This window comes from Oryctolagus cuniculus, chromosome X (genome assembly GCF_051225735.1).
Source record: "Oryctolagus cuniculus isolate XC-2025 breed Fujian yellow rabbit chromosome X, ASM5122573v1, whole genome shotgun sequence".
Taxonomy (NCBI): Eukaryota; Metazoa; Chordata; class Mammalia; order Lagomorpha; family Leporidae; genus Oryctolagus; species Oryctolagus cuniculus.
Genome location: NC_142888.1, coordinates 93997764 through 94003572, shown reverse-complemented (window position 1 = coordinate 94003572; position 5809 = coordinate 93997764). Strand labels below are relative to the sequence as shown.

The following is a 5809-nucleotide window of genomic DNA, read 5'->3' as shown; positions in this document are numbered from 1 at the left end:
GAGAAGAAGCTCCTGACTCCCGGCTTTGGCCTTGCCCAGCCCCGGCCTTTGCAGCCATTTGGGGGAGTGAACCAGTGGATGGAAGATTGTTCTCTCTCCTCCTCTTCTCTCTATAACTCTTTTTCAAATAAACTAAAAAAAAAAAATCTTTAAATGTGGATGTTGAAATGTGCTATATCTTTAAATACCTTAATTTCTTTGGATAAATACTTCTCTGTTTTTCTCCAGTTTACTCAGAAGAGCCCATAATCAGGCCTTAAATGCTCATATTTAGCAATGTATTGGAATTTTTTCATTTGAATCAGTAGTGTGTTATATTTTTATTTAACCTTTTTCTAATTACTCTTTTCAGTTTGAAAATGGCCTTAATGTCCTTAGGAAGATTGTGTGAAGAAAATAGTAATTAAAAACAGATTTATTTATTTATTTGAAAGGCAGGATTACAGAGAGAAAGGGAGAGGCAGAGAGAGAGAGATTTTCCATCTGCTGGTTTATTCCTCAACTGGCTACAATGACTGGGGCTGGGTCAGGCTGAAGCCAGGAGCAGGAGAATTGTTTGGGTCTCCCATATGAGTGCAGGGGCCCTAGTATTTGGGTCATCCTTTGCTGCTTTCCCAGGCCCATTAGCAGGGAGCTAGACTGGAAGTGGAGTAGCCAGGACTTGAACTGGCACTCATATGGGATGCTGGCATGGTGGCAGCTTAATCTGCTGTGCCACAATGTCAGCCCTGAAAAGTCATTTTTTAAAAGTTTTATTTATACGTATTTTAATAGACATGGGGGGCCAGTGCTGTGATGTAGTGGGTAAAGCCACTGCCTGCAGTGCCGGCATCCCATATAGGTGCCGATTCAAGTCCCGACTGCTCCCTTTCCAATCCAGCTCTCTGCTATGGCCTAGAAAGCAGTAGAAGATGGCCCAAGTCCTTGTACCCCTGCACCCACGTGGGAGACCCAGAAGAAGATCCTGGCTCCTGGCTTCAGATCAGTGCAGCTCCGGCCGTTGTAGCCAATTAGGGAGTGAACCAGTGGATGGAAGACCTTCTCTCTCTCTCTCTCTCTCTCTCTCTCTCTCTCTCTCTCTCTCTCTTTCTCTCTCTGCCTCTGTAACTATGCCTTTCAAATAAATAAATAAATCTTTAAAAAAAAAGACATGTAAAAGTTGTACATATTTTTAGTATCCAGCATGATGTTTTGATACATATACATACGTTGTAGAACAGTTAAATCAAGCTATTTAACGCATAAGTTGCCTTACATACTTAGCAATTTTTATAGTTAGAACAGTTATCTATTCTCATAGCAATTTCAAAGTATATTTTATTATTTTTTTTCCGGTTTTCAAGGTTTTATTTAAACACAAATAAAATGCGCACCCGAGCCGCCTACTCATTTTCTTCACTGCGCAGCCTGGCGTTGGGGTTGGTGACCCTGATGGCCACCTGGGCCGCTCTCTCCACAATGGCTTTGCGGTTCTTGGAGGAGACGTTGTGAGCAATCTCTGCACAGTAGGATTTGTCGCACATCAGCAGCACCTCCAGCTCCTTGACGTTGTGGACCAGGAACTTCCGGAAGCCGCTGGGCAGCATGTGCTTGGTCTTCTTGTTGCTCCCGTAGCCAATGTTGGGCATCAAGATCTGGCCCTTGAATCTTCTCCGCACCCTGTTGTCAATACCTCTGGGTTTCCGCCAGTTACGCTTAATCTTGACATAGCGGTCCGACTGGTGGCGGATGAACTTCTTGGTCCTCTTTTTGACGATCTTGGGCTTCACCAGGGGTCTGAGGGCGGCCATGGCGCCGAGGAGAAGGCAGCCACCTCCAGAGGCAGCGCCGAGGAAGAGAAGGGCAGTATATTTTATTATTAATTAGAGTCACCATATTGTAAAATAGATCTATTGAAAATATTCTTCCTGTCTAAAGGAAATTTTCTGACCTTTGACCAACATCACCACAATCCAGCCATTGGAAATCAACATTCTACTCTCTACTTCAATAAGCTTCTTCAGCTTCCACATGTAAATGAGATAATGTAGTATTTGTCTTTCTGTGCCTGACTTATTTCACTTAACATCATGCCCAGCAAGTTCATTCAGAAATGGCAGATTTTATGTTTGTAAAGGCTTAATAGTATTCTATTTTCTAAACAGTCATTTCTTAAAAAATCTTTATCTTCTATGTAGACACTAAGCATTTACAATAGTATCTCCTTATGGCCAATTCTATGACCATGGAGATATCTGTTAGAATTATACTGACTGGAGCTTTGCAAGTAGATTTTGGCATGTTGCTCATATATATTATAAATATGAAAGGTCCTGATGGTATTGATTTCTCATCATTTCCTATTTATTCTTGGTCCAGAAGTTTACTGTATTATCATTTTATTAATGTTGACAAGTGATTCTGGTATTTCAATTTTGTTACAAACATCCAAACAAGTAACAATAAACATCATACACTTGAATATTTTTTTCATTTCCAATCATTCACTGTAAAATTATCCAAAGTCTATGGGGCATGCATTTGGCCCAGTGATTAAGGCACCACTTGGAACATTTACATCCAATATTAAAGTTTCTAGGCTCAAGTCCTAGTTCTAAACCCAGTTGCAGCTTTCTACTAATGTGTACCTTTGGTCCTTGCCACCCATGTGAGAGACTTAGATTGGGTTCCCAGCTCCTAGCTCGGGCTTGATCCTGCCATAGTTTTTGTGGGCATTTGGGGAGTGAATCAATGCCCACAAATGCTCCCAAAGTGAATGGTAATCTGTGTGTGTGTGGTTCTGTGGTTCTCTCTCTCTCTCTCTTTCTCTCTCTCTCTCTCCTCTCAAACAAAAAACAATCAGTAAATAAATTTTTACAAATAAATAAAATTATTTGAGATGTAAATAAGTATACATGGACTCTACTTAGGTTATATGTGCCACAAGAATTCTGTTGATCTTTATTCCCCAATTTACAATGTCAGCATGGTTGGAAGAATCTATAGATCAGTTGGTGTGTGTGTGTGTGTATATATATATAGGTTAGTTAGTAGAATTATTCAGCTTAATTCAACATACATTTATGGAATATCTAATATACATTACAGTGAGACAGAGACAGTTACAAAAATAGTATACCTTCAGATCTCAAGAAACATTTTTCATTCAATATTTAACAAATATGTGTTGGGCACCTATTATATGGAAGGTAGTTCCAGGCATTAGAATAAAGTAGAAAATAAAACTATGAAAAATTCCTGCCCTCAGGCAGTTTACAATCTAATGGAGGGAGACAGACAACAAAGAAATATTAAACTATCCAGATGTTGATAAATGCTGTGTAGAAAAATAAAACAGTAAAGAGAACTATGGAGTGAGAGTGGGAAGTGGTGGAGTTTTTAGTCACTGCTGATAGAGTTTGATAAGATTAGAATGAGGGTGTGAAAATAAATAAACTAAGGATTCCTGGGCTTCTTGAGGAAAAAAGAGAGGAAAGCTTAATGCGATTAATTTGGATGCTCTCAAGGCTGATCAGAGTGGCAAAGCTCTGAGTCTTGGCAGGGAGAGAGGTGAGATCTTTCCAGATACAAGGCGACTTCAGAAAGTTTGTGGAAAATGGAATTAAGAGATTAATTTTTATGCACAAGTTCTTGTTTAATCCATGCATATGAAGGAGCTTCAGAAGGTTCATGGTAAATGCATATTATGAAAAAATCTATGGAAAGATTTCTAAATTTTTATGCTTAAGTAAACTTTTCTTTTAATTCTGTTTTCCATGAACTTATTTTTATAAGTATCCTTATACAGGCAGAGGTCTGCCCACCTCAGCCTCTCCACAGTGACAAGGATGTTGTGGGGAACAAATAAGTCTTATCTGGAATATGCAGAGTTCCTGAGCTTCATGTTATAGCTTGAAAAGAATTTGGCTCCCCAAGCTCATACAGACATTTGACCTCCGAAGATTTAAATTAACAGTTAATGGATTGCTGCTCATGGTCGATGCATTTATGATGTGTGAAGGTGCGTCTTTGGGATGTGATTGAATTGGATTAAGTTGCCAGGGTAAAGCCCCATGACCAAATCATGATGATATTGTAAGGAAAGACCAGAGAGTGTTCCCAGTTTCTCTGTTTCCTGGCTCACCATATGGTCATTCCTCGTCCATCCTCTGGCCTGAACAGTTGCTAAGATCAATATGGAGTTGCCCAATCTTGGCTGTGAACCTCCAAAATTACAGGCTGCAATAAATCTCCTTCCTTCTTCAGTAGCTGCTCTCAGCTATCTCAGTTAAAGTAACAAGAATCTGATGACTGCATTCCCACTTCTGTGGTGGTAGCGTGGGAAATGGGCAGTCACTTATAAAAGCCTCATGAATAAAAGTCATGTATAAAATCAAGTGCAATACATGGGAGAATTTCATGAGTTCTGTGATAGAAATGCAAACATAATACATGGGCACAGAGAGGAAACAAAAGATTCATCCTTACTGGAAGGCTTCATGAAGGAGTTGGCAGCCTTATGATTGAGTGGTTGTAACCATTATCATTATTTAGAAGGTGATGACTTTCTCCTTCAATCTGCCAGACTTACTTTCCCAGCTATAAAGTAAGCCATTCACTGTGTGTCAGATCCTTAAATCATATGTGTCAAAAACAGTACCGGAAATCTACTTTGGGGACACATGCCTCTGTGTTCCGATTCCTGCTGCAGCTGAATATAGAGAAATGTGGTCTAATGTTTCAAATCTGTTATGCTATGTGCGTGGTTAAAAACCATAGACATTTTGGCTGGCAATATCCTTAGTCACTGTTACTGGTTTAGATATTTATTTCAATTTTTCAACAAGATCAAAGTAAGCTTCTGTGTCTGGAATAAGTTTTAAATCAAATTTATGTTCACTAAAAACAGATACATGAATACAAGCTGAATCAAGATTATTCATAACAATTGCAATTTATTGAGTGTCCATTTCTTCACACACAATGTTGCTAAGCCTTACAGAGCTCTGAAAAGGCGATATTCATTTTTTAAAAGATTCATTGTATTTATCTGAAAGACAGAATTACAGACTGAGACAGAGCGAGAGCGAGAGCGAGAGTGAGAGAGAGAGAGAGAGAGAGAGAGAGAAAGAGGTCTTCCATCCGCTGGTTCACTCCCCAAATGACCACAATGGCCAGAGCTGAGCTGATCCAAGCCAGGGACCAGGAGCTTCTTCAAGGTGTCCCACATGGGTGCAGGGGCCCAAGGACCTGGGCCATCTTCTACTGTTTTCCCAGGCCACAGCAGAGAGCTGGATTGGAAGTGAAGCAGCAGGGACTTGAACCAGTGCCCATATGGGATGCCGGCGCTGTGGGCCAGGGCTTTAACCTGCTGAGCCACAGTGCCAGGCCCACAATATTCATTTTTAAAATTTTTATTTATTTATTTGAGACACAGAGAGAGATTGATTAAGGGATAAGAGAGAGAGATTGAGAGATGAGAGATGAGAGATGAGAGAGAGAGAGAAACAAACTTCCAAATGCTTGATTTATTCTCCAAACATCTGTCATGGTGCTAAAACTGGGAGCTAGAAACTCAATAGACATTTCTCTCATTGGTGGTAGGAACCCATTCACTTAGATAGTCATGCTATTCCATTGCATATTGCAATAGTAGGAAACTGGAATCAGGAGTTGGGGCCAGGAATCTAACTCAGGCACCCTAATGTGGGACACAGGCCTCCTAAGTGGCGTTTTAACCATGAGGCCAAAATGCCCACTCTCAAAGGCAATGTTTTTATTTCCACTTTAGACATGAGCTTCTTTCACAAAGACATTAAATGACTCACCC

General features: G+C 40.2%; 1 pseudogene across 1 annotated transcript; it reads right to left on the bottom strand.

Annotated features, from left to right (window-relative positions):
• Positions 1–1329: 1329 nt before the first annotated feature.
• LOC100346663 (large ribosomal subunit protein eL32 pseudogene) lies at positions 1330–1840 on the bottom strand (annotated as a pseudogene). Its single transcript, XR_016228083.1, has one exon. The product of XR_016228083.1 is annotated as a large ribosomal subunit protein eL32 pseudogene (transcript).
• Positions 1841–5809: the final 3969 nt, after the last annotated feature.